Source organism: Ovis canadensis, chromosome 5, assembly GCF_042477335.2.
Source record: "Ovis canadensis isolate MfBH-ARS-UI-01 breed Bighorn chromosome 5, ARS-UI_OviCan_v2, whole genome shotgun sequence".
In the NCBI taxonomy this organism is placed as follows: Eukaryota; Metazoa; Chordata; class Mammalia; order Artiodactyla; family Bovidae; genus Ovis; species Ovis canadensis.
Genome location: NC_091249.1, coordinates 99303907 through 99323911, shown reverse-complemented (window position 1 = coordinate 99323911; position 20005 = coordinate 99303907). Strand labels below are relative to the sequence as shown.

The window sequence follows — 20005 nt, the reverse complement described above, 5'->3', positions numbered from 1 at the left end:
GTGACTTAAATTTTAGCACAATAAAAATGCTAAGCGTTCTGCTGGCTGAAACTGCATGGGATAAGGAAGGGAATGGAAATTTTAGGGCAAAGCACTAGTTTATATTGTGTGTATGTGTTTGGGTTTAATAATATTTTTGGTACCTTCTGTTGGTGAGGAACAATAAGAATTTGACATCCTTTCATGGTGGTGCTTAAGTAAATCACTCCTACTTATTCTAAGGAGAAGTAGGATGATTTTGAAGCTGGTGCAAGTCAGAAGTCTGGATTTAAAAAGCGTACTGGTGAGTCCACAGTCAATATTAGGGACAGAGGTTTAATAGTGAAAAATGAATAGTCATCCTAGAGAAGATATGCAAGACCTATTTCTTATATAATGAATGAATATTTCTTCTCCAACCAAAAGTGGAGTCTTCAAGAGAGGTTTCTTTGGAAAGAGTTAAACCTGGGGTGAGGGTGGATCATTCTAGCAGGGGGTACTTTTTAGGTGTCTTCCTTGCAATGATATCTCTGAAAAGTCTGGATGTAAATTCCAGAGACATGGCATAGATATGATGGGACAGGCTTATACCATCCAATTGTAGGGTGAGTAATCAACTCTCTGAAAACAGTATACATCACCCAAGGGCAAACAAAAACCACTTGTGAGTAACCCACATCTGTGAATTCACTGAGATTTATCATAGACCTAGGAATGAAAGCTTGGAGAGTCTCCATCAATCTGTAAACTGGCACAGCTACTAAGGTAAACAATATGGGAGTTCCTCAAAAAATTAAAAATAGAGCTACCAGGGTGATGGTGGAGGGAATAAATTAGGAGGTTGGGATTAACACATACAAATAGATAATCAATAAAGATCTACTACATAGCACAGGAAACTCTTACTGAATACTATGTAATGACCTATGCAATAAAAGAGTCTGAAAAAGAATAGATATATGAATATGTATAACTAAATTGCTTTGCTGTACACCTGAAAATACAACATTGTGAATTAACTCTAATATAAAATAAACAAATAGACATGCCATATGATCTAGCAATCCCATTGCTAAGTACAAATCTGAAGAATATAAGATCACTATCTCAAAGAAATGTTTCATTCCTTTGTTAAATGAAATATTATTTACAATAGGACATAGAAACAATTGTCCACTGATAGATAAAAGGATAAGAGAAAGATGTGGTATGTATATAATTGGTATATTATTTAGCCATAAAAAAGAAGGAAATCTTGCTATTTGTGACAGTATGGCTGGACCTTCAGGGGATTATGCAAAATGAAATGAATAAGACAGAGGAAGATAAATATTGTATGAATTCCCTTGCATGTGGAATCTAAAAATAGGAAACTCACAGAAACAGAGCGCAGAGTGGTGGTTGGTATGGACTGAAGGATGAGGAAAACGGGAAGACAGCAGTCAAAGCATACAAACTTTTGGTTATAAATAAGTTTCAGAGATCTAATGTACAGTACTGTGACTATAGTTAATGGTGCTGTATTGTATACTTGAAAGTTGCTGAGAATGAAACTTTAATGTCCTCACCATAACAGTAATAACAAAATGGCAATTATGTGAGGTAAAGAATGTATTAGCTAACCTTATTCTGATATTTTGCAATATATAGTTGTATCAAATCATCACATTCTATACCTTAAATTTACACAAATTAATATATCAAGTACATTGCAATACAGCTAGGGAAAACAAAAGCTGAAGTACTTTTGGGTGTCTTGATTGAGGTCACGATCTTTGTCACTATATACACACATTACCACTATTATGAGTTATGTAATATACATGTCATATATAATCATATGTGTGTTCTAAGTTGCTTCAGCCGTATGCCTGACCCTGTGTGACCCTATGGACTTTAGCCCACAAGGCTTCTCTGTCCATGGATTCTCTAGGCAAGAAGACTGGAATGGATTCCCATGCCCTTTTCCAGGGGATCTTTCTGACCCAGGTATTGAACCCAGGTCTGCATTGCAGGCAGTATTTTTACCATCTGAGCCACTCAGGGAAGCAGCCCTCCAACTGTAATTAGGTATCAGTGTGTGTAGACAGCATATATAGGACCTCCCTGGTGACCCAATGGTTAAGGATCCACCTGCCAATGCAGGCGACGTGGGTTCAGTTGCTAGTCTGGGAAGACCCCACACGCTGCAGAGCGACTAAGCCTGTGTGCCACAGCTAATGAGCCCACGTGCTGTACCTGCTGAAGCCCGTGTGCCTAGAATCCATGCTTCAAAGGAGAGAAGCCACTGCAACGAGAAGCTCACGCACTGCAATGAAGAGTAGCTCACAGTTGCTGCAACTAGAGAAAGCCTACACCCAGCAACAAAGACCCAGCACAGCCAAAATAAATGAATAATTACATATCCAAGCATACATGTATATATCTTTATTATGCAGTGTTTTACTACAATAGCAAACATCCACAAAAACCCTTCTCAGATGATATTTTATATTTTAACAAATTGGGAATTAGAGGAATGTCCAGAAATGAAGATATTTATATATTAGAATTTTTGAAGATTGACTTGGTGGTTTGGGGTTGCTAAATTGAGTATAAATTTTAAGACCACTTGACGTTAAACCCTCTCCAAAGAGTGATCTGAAATTCCACTTCTTAAAGTAGTAGAAATAAGCAGAAATTCTGAGGTACATGTGGTATATACCAAAAATATCTGCATTTTCTACACAAAGAATAAACACTCTCTAACCCCTTTGCTTTTTCATAATTTAATTAACTGACAGTTATAGATCCTTATATGAATATAGGATAAGATAATAAAGCATGAAAATTCTAAGAGTTCAAGCATAATATATGGTGAAACTAGTTTTTGAAACAAACGCATTTTTTAAAGAGTATGAATTTATTCTTCTAATAAAACTTAGAAGTCATTATTTAGATTGGCTTCTAGTTTCATTCAGTATTTCACAATGAAAAAGTTAATCAAAAGCAAACTGGGAAGTGATAGCTGAAACATAAAAAAATATACATTTTTCAAAAATGATATTTTACTTTTAGAATATTCAATAATAAAAATTTCCCCTCTTCCTAACTGGACCCTTTAGAAACAATGAGGGCTTATGAAATTTTCTAAATTTAAAAAAGTGACTTTAGAAAAATAATTATACAGAAATACATCAGTATAGAGTCAGAAACAGCTGATTCAGTTCTATAATTAATGAAATACTTATAAGCAGCTCTGTGAAGGAGAAATTTTCTTATTGGGACACTTCAGTGTGTGCCAGTGTGAACTGTGGAACAAACTTTCTCCTTTCAAGTCACCTCTGCCATTGACAACTGTGTGAACTTGAACAAGTTATAGGCTTGCTTATGCCTCAGTTTACTCATCTTGAAAATGGAGATACAATAGAAGAAACCCCAAGCAGCTGTTAGGAAGATGAAACAAGGTTATGTAAAGTACTTGGAGCATATCCCTGGCACACAGGGAGTTTGCATAAGGGTTTGTTATCATTATTAGTGCAAACTAGTTTCCTGCAGGCTCTTTATAACTTTTTTCCACATTTAAATATCAGAAGAATAATACAGATTTTTTTTTACTTTCTCTTGACCAAAAAAAAAAAAAAAAATCTGGCCATATGTAGCAGTGGCTATAGCCCTTCCCACCCGTGGCCCTGCTTCTCCCATTCAAGTTGACGTCCACCCTTGCAGTCCTGGGTGGGTCACAGTACTTCAGTGCCAAGAACCTTTATGGGGTAGAACTTGTGCTGACGAGGACACTCAGGACAGAGCATTTCTGTTCTCCCCTCACCTCTTGGAATTAAGGATGTGTTTTTTAATAAGTAAAAATGTCAAAGTTAAAACAGAAGTAAAAATGTTCGAAGATGTCCTTTTCTTTTTCTTTTATTTTATGCTCTTGGAGCTCATTGTATTTCAACTGTCCTCGCCTTTGGCCCCATCCTGTGGTCATTCATTCATGTGCACTCTCTATGTCCTGCAGTGAGAACTACCCAAATTGTAAATAGCCTTTATAATTGCAGATTACTTAACTAACACGAGATAGCTTCTAACATCTATCTTCATCCATTTTTAATACTCCCTTTACCCTTGCTGTGCTAAATTAAACTGACATTTGTTTTTTAGGTTGTTTTTCTGTAGAATACACTATAAGCCAGCTAGTCCAACAGAAAAAAAAAAGTAACCATGAAAATAAATCCTTTCACAGAAAATATTAATGTTGAAATATTTCATTTTCATGCCATTACAAATGTTGTTTTAGTCCATGATACTCTGAACATCTAGATCCTATAATGACAAATACATCACTCATGGATCTGACATTATTTAATTTACCTGAACAAATAAGACCATTTTCAGACATCTTCTTGTCATCTGATATAATGAATGGAATAGCTCAAACATTTGTGGTTACAAATGCATTAACACTCTGATGTTAAGGTGATAAAATTCTCAAATTTGTCTAAACCTATACTTCATTTTTCTTCATTATATCTTTTATAAGATCTTAACAGAGACAGTATTTTCCTTTAAATCAGTGACAAAATGTCACTCAGTCTCATAAGGCTGACTCATTTTACAACTTGCTTTAGAAATGTGTTACAGTGTTAGGCATTAAATTACAGATTTAGATGATATTCTATGTGGGTTTTCTGAATTGTAAGAAATAGATATGATAATAAAATGTTATACATTTTGGTATATTTTGCTTCAAGCTGTCAGTTGATCATTTAATGGTTAATTTGTTTTTTTTAGATAGGTGATATTCAGATTAATTTTAAAGTTGATATTTTTGCACTGCATGGCTTATTTTCACTACTTTAGCTTACTATAATTTGTTTCATCCCTTCACCGTCTCTTTTAGAAAAAAATGTTAAAATTTATAATTCCTGTCCTGAACTATCTCAGGAAACTTCATTCGTTTTGACAAACAAAAATAGCAGCATACTAGAACTGGGCATCACTTCCCACCATATCTCTGGAAGTGTGACTTTTCAAACTCAGGCAGAAAGATAGCCAAAAGTGTCATTTTTATTGTTTGGTTTCTATTTTTTAAACCAAATTAACATTAATTTCACTTAATCTAAAATAAACTGATTTTTGAATTTAATCCATTCACTAGGTAATAAGATCATCTTCCAAAAAAAAACCACAAAACATTGAATTATGTGTAGTGTGCAAAGCCTACCTTCTATTATCTCTTTTTTGCATTTTCCTCCTCTCTGCCTTATACATACATCGGTAAACACTATATTTAATTGTGCATTCTTCCAGAGATTCAGTAGGCAAATATAAGCCAATAAAAACACAAAAGCAAAAATCACAAAGAAGAAGAATGACAATTTGATGCCATCAAAAAAACAAGATAAAAAGAAAACAGGTACTCATCAGAAAAAGCCACATATAAAATTAAAAGATAAGTCATGATATAGAAGAAAATATTGTCTCACATAAAGCAAATGATAGATTGTTTTCTAGGAAGTTAAAAGAAACACTGAAGTTAATCAATATGAAAAAGACAAACCATAAAATTTTTTTAAAAAGTAGGTAAAAGATTCAAACAGCAATTTCACAAAAGAGGAAATCCAAATGGTTATTAAACACATAAGATGATATTTCAGCTGCAAAAATCAGGGACATGCTAACCTAAAACAGAATAGGTCATGTTTCTACCATTAGATGGACAAAGATCAGAAAGTTTGAAAATATCAAGTACTAGGGAATCATCCTTATAGATAGTAGCCTTTCCCTTCTCCAGGATCTTCCTAACCCAGGAATTGAACTCAGATCCCATAGACTGAACCTAGGTCTCCTTTTTTTTTTTTTTGGCAGGCAGATTCTTTACCAGCTGAGCCACAGGGAAGCCTAGGAATACTGGAGTGAGTAGTCTATCCCTTCTCCAGGGGAATCTTCCTGACCCAGGAATTAAGCTCAGGTCTCCTGCATTGAAGGTGGATTCTTTACCCGCTGAGCTACCAGGGGAGCCAAATAATGGGAATATGAATTAGAATTCCTTTAGCAGTGTTTGGTAACATTTAAACATTTGCTGTATTTGAAATTCATGTTGGTGTGCAGTGTGAGGTATGGATTTTACTTAAAAAAAATATTTTTCAGAAGTTTACACAGCTGCTTTCACAACTTTGGTTTAAAGTCTGTTTTTTTACCTGACTTGAGCTGCCATCTTTGCCTTATACTAGATTCATGTGTGTATTTGGGTCAGCTTCTGAATTTACCAATTTGTTCATTGATCTGTCAATTCATGTGTCACTGCCACACTTTTAATTATTAAAGATTTATGATATGATTTATAGTGTTGTGGGAGTTACTCTTTTTTTTTTCTGTTTTTTCTTCTTGTTGGCTGCATTTTTCTGGTGAGGTTTTGTTTTTGACATTTTTTTTCTGATACTACCTTTTCAGTTCAGTTCAGTTCAGTTGCTCAGTCGTGTCCAACTCTTTGCGACCCCATGAATCGCAGAACGCCAGGCCTCCCTGCTCATTACCAACTCCCGGAGTTCACTCAGACTCATGTCCACCGAGTTAGTGATGCCATCCAGCCATCTCATCCTCGATCATCCCCTTCTCTTCCTGCCCCCAGTCCCTCCCAGCATCAGAGTCTTTTCCAATGACTCAACTCTTCGCATGAGGTGGCAAAAGTACTGGAGCTTCAGCTTTAGCATCATTCCTTCCAAAGAACACCCAGGGCTGATCTCCTTCAGAATGGACTGATTGGATCTCCTTGCAGTCCAAGGGACTCTCAAGGGTCTTCTCCAACACCACAGCTCAAAAGCATCAATTCTTCGGCGCTCAGCCTTCTTCACAGTCCAACTCTCACATCCATACGTGACCACAGGAAAAACCATAGCCTTGACTAGATGGACCTTAGTCAGCAAAGTAATGTCTCTGCTTTTGAATATACTATCTAGGTTGGTCATAACTTTTCTTCCAAGGAGTAAGCGTCTTTTAATTTCATGGCTGCAATCACCATAGGCAGTGATTTTGGAGCCCAAAAAAATAAAGTCTGACACTGTTTCCACTGTTTCCCCATCTATTTCCCATGAAGTGATGGGACCGGATGCCATGATCTTCGTTTTCTGAATGTTGAGCTCCTCTTTCACTTTCATCATGAGGCTTTTTAGTTCCTCTTCACTTGCTGCCATAAGGGTGGTGTCATCTGTATATCTGAGGTTATTGATATTTCTCCTGGCAATCTTGATTACAGCTTGTGTTTCTTCCAGTCCAGAGTTTCTCATGATGTACTCTGCATATAAGTTAAATAAGCAGGGTGACAATATACAGCCTTGACATACTCCTTTTCCTATTTGGAACCAGTCTGTTGTTCCATGTCCAGTTCTAACTGTTGCTTCCTGATCTGCATATAGATTCTCAAGAGGCAGGTCAGGTGGTCTGGTATTCCCATCTCTTTCAGAATTTTCCACAGTTTATTGTGATCCACATAGTCAAAGGCTTTGGCATAGTCAATAAAGCAGAAATAGATGTTTTTCTGGAACTCTCTTGCTTTTTCGATGATCCAGCGGATGTTGGCAATTTGATTTCTGGTTCCTCAGCCTTTTCTAAAGCCAGCTTGAACATCAGGTAGTTTTCGGTTCACATATTGCTGAAGCCTGGCTTGGAGAATATTGATTATGTATTTACTCCTTTTCTTAGTTATTATCAAATGGGTTGAATTTTCCTAGACCAGATATTTTCCATAGATTTCATTATGGTTAAACAGAGGGAGGGGTCACCACTTAGAATACTTCTGCTTGTTTGCTGCCACAGAAGCAGACTGCTCTTGCAAATAGTATTAATCAATGTGATTCTTCTTCAGAGTTGCTCATGTTCTGTTACTCTGAATCAAATTGCTACCTGTATTGCTCAACACAGTTCCTGCACCCTTGAGGCAAACAAGGATTACAGTTTTGGATTTCAGAATGGATCTTTCATTTTCAGAAAGCTGTATTTTAGTTGGTACTTTGGGGGACATCCTCCAACATCAGGCATGCTACATGCTACACTTTCTATTATTTCACTTATCATGGACTTTGGTAATACTTCTGACTAATCATAATTGTGTTTGTCAGTTCATAGTTATATTCAGGTTTTGTTACCTACTTTATTTTAAAAGATTTTTTATTTATTTATTTTTTTATTATTCTTGGTTTTGTTTACTTCATGAAGAGGAGGATGAGAAAGGATTTCAGGCTTTTGTAGCCTTTTTCTCACTTAAAAGGACTTGCGTTGCCTTTTTCATGTGCCTATCCCAGCTAACATAACATGTGTTTGCAGTTCTGACCACACAATGCCACTGTGTACAGTAAGCCTCTTTGAATTTTGCCCATGACTGAAAAGCCTTTCTGAAACTCCACCACTGACTTCTCCCTTTTCACTTGGCTTATTCAGACTCATTCTTGGAGATCATTTAATGTATCACTTCTTTGTAGAAACTTTCCCTCATATAATAAGGAAGAATAAATCTGACTCGAATATTTCTTTTACTTTAACCTTTTTATTCTCTTACTTTTTGCTCTAAGTTAATAACTAGAAGAAGATTGCCTATAGACTGAAATATACAGGTTAGCCCATTATCAAGTTCTGACCTCTAAAGCTGTAACACTTTTCCATTCATATTGAGATAAAAAGTTGTATTCTCTGAGATAAACGGAGAATAACATTTGTCTTGTTGGAGCTTTATAGGAAACACTGTGGCCAGACTTACATGGACAGCTACAAGAACAAAGGATTCTGGCACCAAGAAGTTTGCAGTAACTAACTATACACCCCTCTCCCCTTTCGGTATTGATACAAAGAAAGCCCTGAAATGGGTAACCTAATTGGGTGGCCTAACTTGGGTTACATGGTTCTTTGGGACACTAGTCCACCTCTTCCTGGTCTGCTGGCTCTCCAAATAAAGTCACTATTTCTTGTCCCAACAGCTCATCTCTAAATTATTACCCTGTCCTGCAGTAGTATAAGCTTGGATTTAATAACATATACTCTCAGTCCTTGAAACCTTTGTTTGTAGTTGTATTCCACCCATTTCGTGAAGGGCATGGCTTTGGGATGATTCAAATGGAGTACGCTTACTGTGTACTTTATTTATAATCTAATATCACCAGTGATCTGACAGGATCAGGTCCTGTCAGAGGTATTGGTCCACAGCCCAGAAGCTGGGGAGCCTTGCTCTAGAGGGTATTTTGCAAAGTATTCTCAACTACTGCTTTAAAATGCACTGTGAAAACAGTTTGGTGTGATCAGGGAAGTTTGGAAAATAATACATACTATATTTTGAGCCTTGGAGAGTCACAGATTATATTTGAATATTAGAAGTTTTACCAATCAGCCCTTAGGTTAAACCTCCTGACTTTAAGTTCAAATTTGTGATTTACCTTGGGAGTAATGATTTACCTTTGTGATTTACCTTGGAAGTAATGAGTTACATTTGTGTTTTACCTTGGAAGTAATGAGTTACATTTGTGATTTACCTTGGAAGTAATGAGTTACATTTGTGATTTACCTTGGAAGTAATGAGTTACATTTGTGATTTACCTTGGAAGTAATGATTTACCGTGGAAATAAGAAAACCAATCAGAACCCAACACCTAGCCCTTCCACAGAAGGTAACCAATTAGACGTCTCCCAACCCAGAAACTCCCGTTTTTCAAATTTTTCGTGCGCGAATACCCTATATAAACAATGTAACCCAGAGTTCGGGGCTCCTCTCCTTAGCAACTGCGTCGGTAATGGTGGGAGCCTCAGCTCGAGCTTGGTAATAAAAACTCTCTTGCTTTTGCATTGGAAAAAAAAAAAGTTTTAAAAAGTCCTAAGGAAAAGATATAACTCAGAGTGACCCCAAGTATTTGTTTATGAAACCCTTATTTACATGTGATACACATTAATTCATTCCAGTAGGCTACACAAGAAGAGCCTCCTTGGCGGTGTCGATGGCAGAATCTTCAGTTCTTAGCATAGTGCCTGGAACATAGGAGATACCAAATATATGCCTGTTGAATAACTTAATCTATCTTATATACTACCCAAGATGCTCAGTTATTTAGACAAACATTTTTATAAGATGGTTTTACACCCAAGAGATTATAATAAACTCTGTAGGCTTTTGCAGGCAAGCCTCAAATAAATATATTTGACTTCAATATTTGGTGCTATTTTTGACATAGGGGGCATTTGCTAAACAAAGAGCATGTAGAGGAGGGTGGGCAGGTTGTTTAAGGAACTTGGAAAACTTTGGAAAGTGGCAAGACATATTATACATGTTTACTTTGGAGAAGAAAGGAAGACAATTCTAGCTTCAAATATTTGAGCAATGACTAAGATAACCTTTCCCCAGCCAAAAATTTCACAGTAGAATGAAGAAAACATATACTTGTTACAACGTAATGAAGCAAGCCCTGGTAGAGTCCTTTGGAACAGACAAATGGGGGTGGCTGCTCTACTTGGAGGGTGGGTGAGGGGTAGTCAGGGAGATTCCCTAAGGAGGAATCATCTTAGCATACTTCCAAGGGTGAGCATAACAGAAGGCTTCCTACCATGACACAGCCCACCTCTAGAGTTCTGTATCATCAGAAGGGCTGAATATATTCAGAAAATAGTTTGCTTTACAATTTCAAGGGTGGAGACCATTGCATTTAATAAAAATGAAAATACAAATGATTTTAAGTATGTTTTTATGAAAAAGAGAGTCAAATTAATTTATTTCTAACAACTATTTCACTATACAACTTCTTTTATACAACTTTACTTTTAAAATTCTAAATAAATTGTGTTAGCTAGTTGTTTTTTCCCATATTAAACTGTTAGGCTTCACTCATTTTTGAAATTTTACTGTGTACCCAGCTATTTATGTTTTTAAGATTCTGATAATAATTGTTAAAAATTAATGTAAGTTGGTTACCAAGTGAGACTGGACAGTGCTTCTTTGACGATGTTTGAACATATATTGTCTATCTGGGCTTGATTCTGGAGTTATTTGACCATTCATTCTTTCATCCAGGAAATATGTTTTTAGTGACTATTACCACAAAACACTGGAGGTTCTCATTATTTATAAGATGTTAGAAACATATATGCAAAATAGAAGCTAGTCCTCTCAGCATTTGTCACACAAGTCATTTCAGATGGCAGTGTAGTTTAGGAGAAAGGCAATAGGACTTTAGAATCAGATTAATCTAGGTTTGCATCTGGGCTCCTCTACACATTAGCTGGTAATTTTTGGTAAGTTATTCAATTTTCCACTTTTGAATATCAAACAAGATAAAACTTGTAAGGGCTTCCCTGTTGGCTCAGTAGTAAAGAATCCACCTGCCAAGGCAGGAGACACAGATTTCAGCCCTCATCTGGGAAGACCTCACATGCCCTGAAGCAATTAAGCCTGTGTACCATAACTATTGAGACTGTGCTCCAGAGCTCCGGAGCTATAACTACCATTGAGCCCACATGCTGCAAAGCCTACTGAAGCCTGTGCGCCCTGGAGCCCACCACAATGGGAAGGTCATGTCCTGCAACTAGAGAGTAGCCCTGCTCACCACAAGTTACAGAGAAAAGTCCATGCGATGAAGACCCACCACAGCCAAAAATAGATAAGTAATATTAAAAAAAATTTTTTAAAGCATAAAACTTGCAAGTACCTATAACAACGTCTAATACCAGCAAATATTCAACAGTCAGCATTACAACAACGCAAATAGGAATGATTAATGTAAACCTTAGCTTATTTTCTCCTGTTCTAGGAATGACTAGCCTCAATCCATCGGGCAATTTCCAGCATTATGGAGTATTGACCAATAAACAATACCATAGAATGACGGTTTTTCGTAATTATTCATATTTAAACAGCTTGAGCAAATGTTCATAATTGTTTCACACTTTAAAATGCAGTTGTTCGGGGTGTGAGCAAAGATGACTGCTTTCGACACTAGGGGAAAAGCTTCCATATAAGCTTGTATGTTTTTAAAATGTTATGTTAAGAAAACATGTCGAATAATTCTTTAATTTCTACTTATTTAGGTGAGGAAAAAGAAATATAAATAAGTATGATATTTCTTTTTTTTTTTTACTTTCGAATATTTTCTACAACTTGCTAAAACCCCATCTATTACAACTCTTTTTCTTGTGTGTCAGGCGTTAATTTCTCCATGCTACACTCAGTTTCTGACATTTCAAGTATTATTTTCTGCTTTCACTCTTCGCCTTTGGAAACAGCCTGTATGGAAATAACATCTATAGAGTATTAATGTGCTGTAGTCACATATGTCCTTTTTTCTCCATATTGATAATTTAGCAGCAATGAGAAAACAATGACCAGATCGATATTCTTTTGTCTGACAAGAGGTTAATATAGAATCAGACAAGGGTCTCAAGTGGTCTAAAAATCTTGGATTAGTTGAGTCCTGGTCATTTCAAGACTACAGACTCTAAAGTAAAGTAGAGATTCAAATAATAAAAATAAATCTGCATTTACTCTACCCATTGACTTGGGCTTGTTCCAGAGTCCTAACATCACCCAGGCCTCTCTTGCAAAGAAAGCAATTCCCCAATAGTGTAACCTTTGTACTAAAGGATTATCTACATGCACGTGGATTTCCGGAGACCTCTCCTGACAGAAGACTATCCTGGCCCTTGTGAGCCAGTTTCTTTGGTGTTGGTGAGCAACTGTCGGGGCATTTCAGTTTTGCACTTCTCATTGGTAACATCTGCTTTTCTCATAAGCTTTAGTGATATAGAAAAGATCTCTAGAGAATGTCAAATGCTCTTATTCCTTTCCTGGATATTCTTTAAAGTATATTTTCAAACTTCCCCACTAATTAAATTCTTCCTTTTCCTTTTCCTGTTTAAAAACTTCATTGTGTTATGCAAAATGGAGGCCTTGATTTCACGGAAATGGAATACATTATCATTTACTCCTTGAATTGTCAAAATAGGAATTGATTCCACCAAATAAGACAAGAAATATGTATAAAATCTGTACTTTTTGGGAAACTTTAGTCAGCAAAGCTCAGCATGAAGTAGAAGTTGGAGTTTGTGGAGAAGTGGGAAAGAGACCAGAGTATACTAGCCTATTACTTACATGGAGATGCTTGGTCTTTGCTGACCAAGTTTTAAAATTATGATCTATGCTAAGCTGAAGAAAACAACCTAGATGCTTTGTTATCAGTTTTGTGGTCTGTTCAATTCATTTATGGTTGAAATGCATCCAAAATCTCCTAAAGTTGGGCCTGATCACTGTTTCCTCTCCTAACTGCTGCCTAGGTTACTAACCACTGTTCTGAATGGGTTCCCAAAATCATTCAAATTTAGGATGTCATCTATATATTTCTCTAAATCGTCTAAGGACTCATCATCACTGGTCAAAACGTTATCTCCTTACAATCTCTATTAGTCATTTTAAAAGAAAAATTAGCCATTAGAATGCTACTCTAAATTTAAGTTTTAGGATCTGAATAATAGTTTTTCTCACATTTGAACTAATGTTCTTTAGAAGGATATCAACCACATGTCAATCGGAATAGGACTAAAGGACAACAAAGTTAAATTTACTTTTAAGCAACAGAACGGACATGATGTCAGTTTACTACCAGACTGCATTTCAGCCTGAATGATAATATAAGCAATTAATAAAAGCCAAGTGGAGTTTATTTTGCTATATGATACATAGTCCATACCTTCTATTTAAAATTATAATTTCTTGTTAGAAAACTAGCTGAGTCTCCAAACATGCCAACACTCAAAATGATCCATAATAATAGTTTTTCTAGATTTTCTTGCCCTAATGATTTGTTTCTAAATTATTCTGTTTTAATTTTTACTATTCTTAACTCCAAAATTTTAGTAAAGCTTTAAATGGTATTATTTCTAACGCTAGTAGCTTTGATAATTTAATATTTGCCAAATTGTGCTGAAAGTGAAAAAACTGAGTATGGTGTTAGCTACGGCTTGTTATGTGCTTGTGTTCAGTCGTGTCTGACTCTTGGTGACCCCATGGCCTGCACCCTGCCAAGTTCCTCTGCCCATGGAATTCTCCAGGCAAGAATACTGGAGCAGGTTGCCATTCCCTTCTCTAGGGGATCTTCCTGACCAGGGATCAAACCCAAGTCTCTTGCATTGCAGACAGATTCTTTACCATCTGAGCCACCTGGAAAGCCAAACTGTTCTAATTTAGATCTTTACATGGATCATCTCATTTAAGCATCACTAAAACCCTATAAAACAAGCAAAACCATTATTTCCAGTTTACTTTTGAGAAAAATGGAAATGCATAGAAGTTAAGTAATTTACATAAAGTTATACGGACAGTAGTTAATCTAGGATCAAACTCATATCAGCATTCTGATCCACAGTCATCTTAGTTGCCAAATAAGTAGTAGTAGGGTTCATATTTTACTAACTTAATTTTAAAGTTGAATGCATCATTGTTCACTGTTTCCATAAAAATCTTAGGAAAATCATTATTTGGGTTTGAGAATACAAGTTTAGAAAGTCTAAAGACCTTGGGAGTTACTTCTTATTTTTTATCAACAAATTTGTGAAAAATATTTAATGGGTGAAAAAGTAGACAAGTGACCAGTATTATTAAGATCCAGTTTAAAATAGTTATACAGGGATTTCCCTGATGGGCCAGTGGCTAACACTCTGAGCCCTCAAGGCAGGGGGCCCAGGCTTGACTCCTGGTCAGGAAACTAGATCTCACACGTCGCAATAAAGAGTTCATGTGCCACAGTTAAGACCTGCCACAGCAAAATAAATTTTAAAAACTACATCCAGAAAATAGTTACACATACGTGTGTAGGGCAGGGAATGTATGGAAACTCCCTATACTTTCTCTTTAATTTTGCTTTGAATATGAAACTGCTCTAAAAATCAAGTGCATTAAATAGCTGCGTATTTGAATCATGGCTAAAAATACTTGAGAGGAAACTGTTCCCTAAGTGCTTTTCAGTCCTTTCCCCGGAAGTGCCTCTAAGGGCAGAGGAGAGTGAATGTTTATCTTAGGAGTTTAGTGTTATATGAATCTGGGTCCAATTAGGAAAGAGAAACCACATAATAATTTGAATAGGGAAAGCTGAATGATTAATTACAACAGTGGACTGGACTAATGAGAGATTGGTTAAGAAGAAGTCAAGATTCTTCTAAGAAATATAGCAATGGCAGGTATGAGGGGCAAACACTACCCACAGGACTAAGAGTACCTGGAGTGTTCGAGGAGAGGCCTCAAGGCTGAGATCCAGATATTGGATCCAGGCACAGATGTGGCTTCTGAATGGCAGAGACTTACTGTGATGCCAAGCTAAATGGACTGGCTGGAAACTCACCCTTGGGAATTGACTGAAATCTGCCTTCTAAGGTGTTAGGGAGTGCTGTTCACAGGAGGTATCTCAGGAGAAGCACTGTGCTACAAAATTACCCCTAGAGAATGCCAAGGAAATCTGCTAGCTGCTATGCACTGTGGGAGCCAAACACTGGAGAAGTTGGATTGCTTCAGAAGCCAGCACAGAGTAAGCAACCAGCACTGTAAAAGCAGCATGCATTGCAAGAACTTGGAAAACAAGCCACCGGAACCAGGAAGAAAAATCCTTCCTTCTTCAATGTCTCTCTAACACTCTCTGCTGAAAAGACTTAGCGTGATATCTGCTGGCAAAGGAAAAGTACATAGAAGACCCAGATCCGTTATCACAGAACAGGCAGTGAAGGGTGAATTTGTTGTGGAGAAGCAATACCTTAATACATGGCACAGATGGTGTAACCAAAACTGCTTGCTTTATGAGTATACTTTTTTTTGGAAGTCTGGTCAGAAATGAATTTGTGATGAGAAACTGCCTGAATGAGCTCATGTTCGCTTCTGTGGACTCTGAAGTGACAACTGATTAGCCTCTCCTGGCATGCTGCTGGACTGGCTTTCCTCCCTACTGCTTCATATGAGCTGGATGGTTTGCTCTGTTTTTCAGCAGCTAACTTCTGTCATGCAACTTAGCTTCGGTCATGCATGTAGCTCCAAGTATTTTCACCTTCTATCTAATTTACCTTCCAACTTGCTTTTTCCCCAGTCATCCATGTCTTGTTCCAACATCTGTTCTGGCGGCCTGTGTAGAAGATGAAGTGCTTCTCTCATTCATCCACAGGTAGTGCACCCTAAACCTGGAAGATGACCAAACACTCCTGGGTATGTGGAGACACTTGCTTATGTACCACTTTTTAGCCAATCCCATAAAAATTAGAAAAGTATAAAAAGAATATATGAAATGGAACAATGCCCATTTATGAACTGGTCTGGGCATCCCTGGTGGCTCAGTGGTAAAAAATCTGCCTGCAGCGCCAGAGTCGTGGCATTGAAATTCCATAAGGACCACACACAGTGACTTACTTTTTGAATAGCTTCATCATATTATGAATACCAGACTCCTCTCCCATTGATAATTAGGCTGTCTCTAAATTATTGCAAGTATAACCAAATTTATATTAGGGCATTTTGAAACTAATGTTTTCATTACATATAATTTATATAACACTAAAAATTGTTAAGTGCCATAAAGGGATAAGGCTTTGTCTCAGGAAAATTTTATGACAAAGAAGTTTTAAAGGATGATTTTCCTGCAAGACTGCTGCCTTCCAATGTTTTTCCCTATTTCCACTTTGTTGAGGAATATATTTAAAATTTAGTAAAAGTCTTTCTGAAATCACAAACTCAAGATGCTTATTCCCTAAATATCATTACTTATCAAAAATAATGTTAGAAAACATGTTCAGAATTTGATGCTTAAAAAAGTAATGCTGAAAATGACTTAATGTTTTATGAATTAATATACAGGAAATTCATTAATTTTGCTTCATAATTTTTTTTAATTTTTAAAGAGCAACCCACTAATTAGTCTATTAATGCTACTAGTAGAAGAGGAAAAAAAAAAACTTGAGAAAATGGATTTCCAGGAATTATAATGTAGAATGCTAAGTAGATCAGCAATATTGAGCCCGTAATTTTCACACTTAAAGGGGATCTTCATATTTTATTTCACCATATGACATGTATTCAATTTGGACAAATGTGACAGATGATGCATTTAAACCTACTGCAAAGTTACCCAGTAGCAATTTACAATTCAACAGACTTCATTTTATTAGTAGTTTTGTATTATTTATATGAATTAGCTTATAGCTTCCCTTGTGGCTCAGCTGGTAAAGAATCCTCCTGCAATGCGGGAGAGCTGGGTTTGATCCCTGGGTTTGATCCCTGGGTTGGAAAGATCCCCTGGAGAAGGGAAAGGCTACCCACTCTAGTATTCTGACCTGGAGAATTCCATGGACTGTATAGTCTATGGGGTTGATCGCAAAGAGTCGGACATGACTGAGAGACTTTCACTTTCTCTATGACTGAGGCTAAGTGTATGGCCACCCTTTGTTTTTTCAAAAGTAATTAATTAATTAATTTTTATTGAAATACAGTCAATTTACAATGTTGTATTAGTTTCAGGTGTATAACAAATTGGTTCAGCTGTACATACTTATTTATCCATTTTTCTTTTAGATTCTTTTCCCTTAGCCACTAATTGTTTTTAACTGATCAGTTAATCAAAATTTAACCTATTGGTCCTGATCATTTATTCATTGTTTCAGTGTATGTAAATAATGCTGTTTTATGTTTTTCCTGTTTTGATTGTACTGATTCAAGGCACTTAGGCTTAAATTTAAATAAGGAAGATATATTTGAACTGATACAAATGGATTAGACATTTACACATGCATATTGGCTAATACACTTGTAGCACCTATTTATTTCTGTATTTGGCCAGGAATGTGGAAACAGATGCAGCAGTAATGATCCCAAATGTTTTTAAAAGTTGGATGATTTTAAAGTAGCATCTGGCTAATCTGGAGGAGAAAATGATTGACACAGTCCATACTTGGAACATGAGTTATGTATATTTAACAAAAATTAAAAGGAAATACTATTTAAATCCCACATTTTTGTTAAGGATGTTGAATTTTGTTTTGTAAACATCCTTTAAAAATAAATGTTCTCTTGAGAAATGAGGAAAAAGTATTATAAAAGATGGCGATTTCAACAGTGGTTAAAATTACAGTAAGTAAAATTTGGATATGGACTAAAGTTTTATGCAGAATTTTTTTTAAATTAAATGCTCTCTCTTAAACTTGATGCAGGGAGGGTGAGGGTATACAGTTTTATAGAACAAACATATTAGCAAATAATTTTCAATATAAAACTCTATATACCAATAATTTTTAAAAATGCAATAATTAAAAAGCCATAGTTTTCTTTAAGTCTCATAAGTAATCCTCTACACACTTGAAAGCAATAGTATTAAATGTCTCAGCTATATTTTAAATTTCTGCTACTTGCTTCCAGTATTTATTTGAAAAAAGGGATTTTTCAATATGCTGCTGTTTACAATCATCAAAAAAATTTATGAACACTTATTAATTACTAAGTACTCTAGTCAAGGCTATGGTTTTTCCAGTGGTCATGTATGGATGTGAGTTGGACTGTGAAGAAAGCTTAGCACCGAAGAATTGATGCTTTTGTTTGTTTGTTTGTTTGTTTTTTCTTGAATTGATGCTTTTGAACTGTGGTGTTGGAGAAGACTCTTGAGAGTCCCTTGGACTGCAGGGAGATCCAACCAGTCCATTCTGAAGGAGATCAGCCCTGGGATTTCTTTGGAAGGAATGATGTTAAAGCTGAAACTCCAGTACTTTGGCCACCTCATGCGAAGAGCTGACTCATTGGAAAAGACTCTGATGCTGGGAGGGATTGGGGGGAGGAGGAGAAGGGACGACAGAGGATGAGATGGCTGGATGGCATCACTGACTCAATGGACGTAAGTCTGAGTGAACTCAGGGAGTTGGTGTTGGACAGGGAGGCCTGGCGTGCTGCGATTTATGGGGCCGCAAAGAGTTGAACACAGCTGAACGACTGAACTGAACTGAACTGATGGGCTATATGCTTGCCGCACTCAAGCTAGACTTACCTTCTGCTTGGAGGCAGCAAATGAAAAATTTCAATTCAAGATTATATTTCAACAAAATATTTCTTGATTTATAAAGCATCACTTTCCTACTTTCCTAGTAATCAGTTTCTGTCCTACTCAGATGCTATAATCTCTTGACCTGCAGTTTCAGCATGTAAAAATTTTGGAGCACTTAGAGTCAAAATGGCAGGGTTAGTGATGTTGGAAAAAACACTTCTTCAGCTCAAATGTACAGAATTGCTAAAGGCATGTAAAATTACATAGCTGAGTTTCAGGAGAAGAAAGTTACATTTTCAAGTGCTAGAAAGCAAGTGGAAAAGACCAGTGAAAGGAGGGAGTTGAAGCTGTGTGGTCCATAAGGGTGAATGCTTTAGAAGCTGGGGCTTTAATGGCAACAAAACAGCAGGATTCAAGATTGTAGATAATGGATAGAGAAGGCTAGCCCTCAGAACCTCAGCAGCATAAAACCAGGTGCTGCAAATATACAGTCCACTTGGAAATACTCTTCCTCCTTATCCAAGGAAGGGATGTAGATTATAGTCATTAATCCTGGACTGTGCATGGAAATGCAATCACAAGACCTTGAGGCTTTATGATTTTTGTGGAAACTGAGCCAAGAAACTAATGTGAAATCTGCCCTGAAACCAGTGAATACTTTAACCCTCAACAGAGTTGACAACAAAATTACTCCCCCCTCAAATGTCTCCTTAATAAGAGTCATACACAGTATCCTTTACAAGACAATTAGGTTACAACAGGGATATGCTTTTCCACTGTGAATGGAAAACCACTATGGAATTTGCCCTCTTGACAAACAATGGAAAATAGGAAAAATATGTGAAAACAACTGTTTTCAAATATTGGTTAACAGACAGCACAGCACCGTGAATCCTGATAGGAAGAAAGCAAATGAGATGAACTCCATGGTTGCCTTCAGCTTTCTATTTGGAGGCAGAAAGTGGAGAGTCCTAACAGGTTAATGGGTTGAAGGGACCAAGTCCAGATATTAGAAAGTCAAGGTG

The 20005-nt window shown here is 36.6% G+C and overlaps 1 long non-coding RNA gene across 2 annotated transcripts in view; it reads left to right on the top strand.

Moving 5' to 3' along the window:
• LOC138440492 (uncharacterized) overlaps positions 1-19074 on the top strand; it is a 49563-nt gene extending 30489 nt beyond the window's left edge. For both annotated transcript variants that reach the window (XR_011257054.1, XR_011257055.1), the window contains 2 exons: positions 16050-16165; positions 18600-19074. This is a non-coding gene — a long non-coding RNA (uncharacterized lncRNA). The remainder of the gene's footprint in view (positions 1-16049; positions 16166-18599) is intronic.
• The last annotated feature ends 931 nt before the right edge of the window (positions 19075-20005 follow it).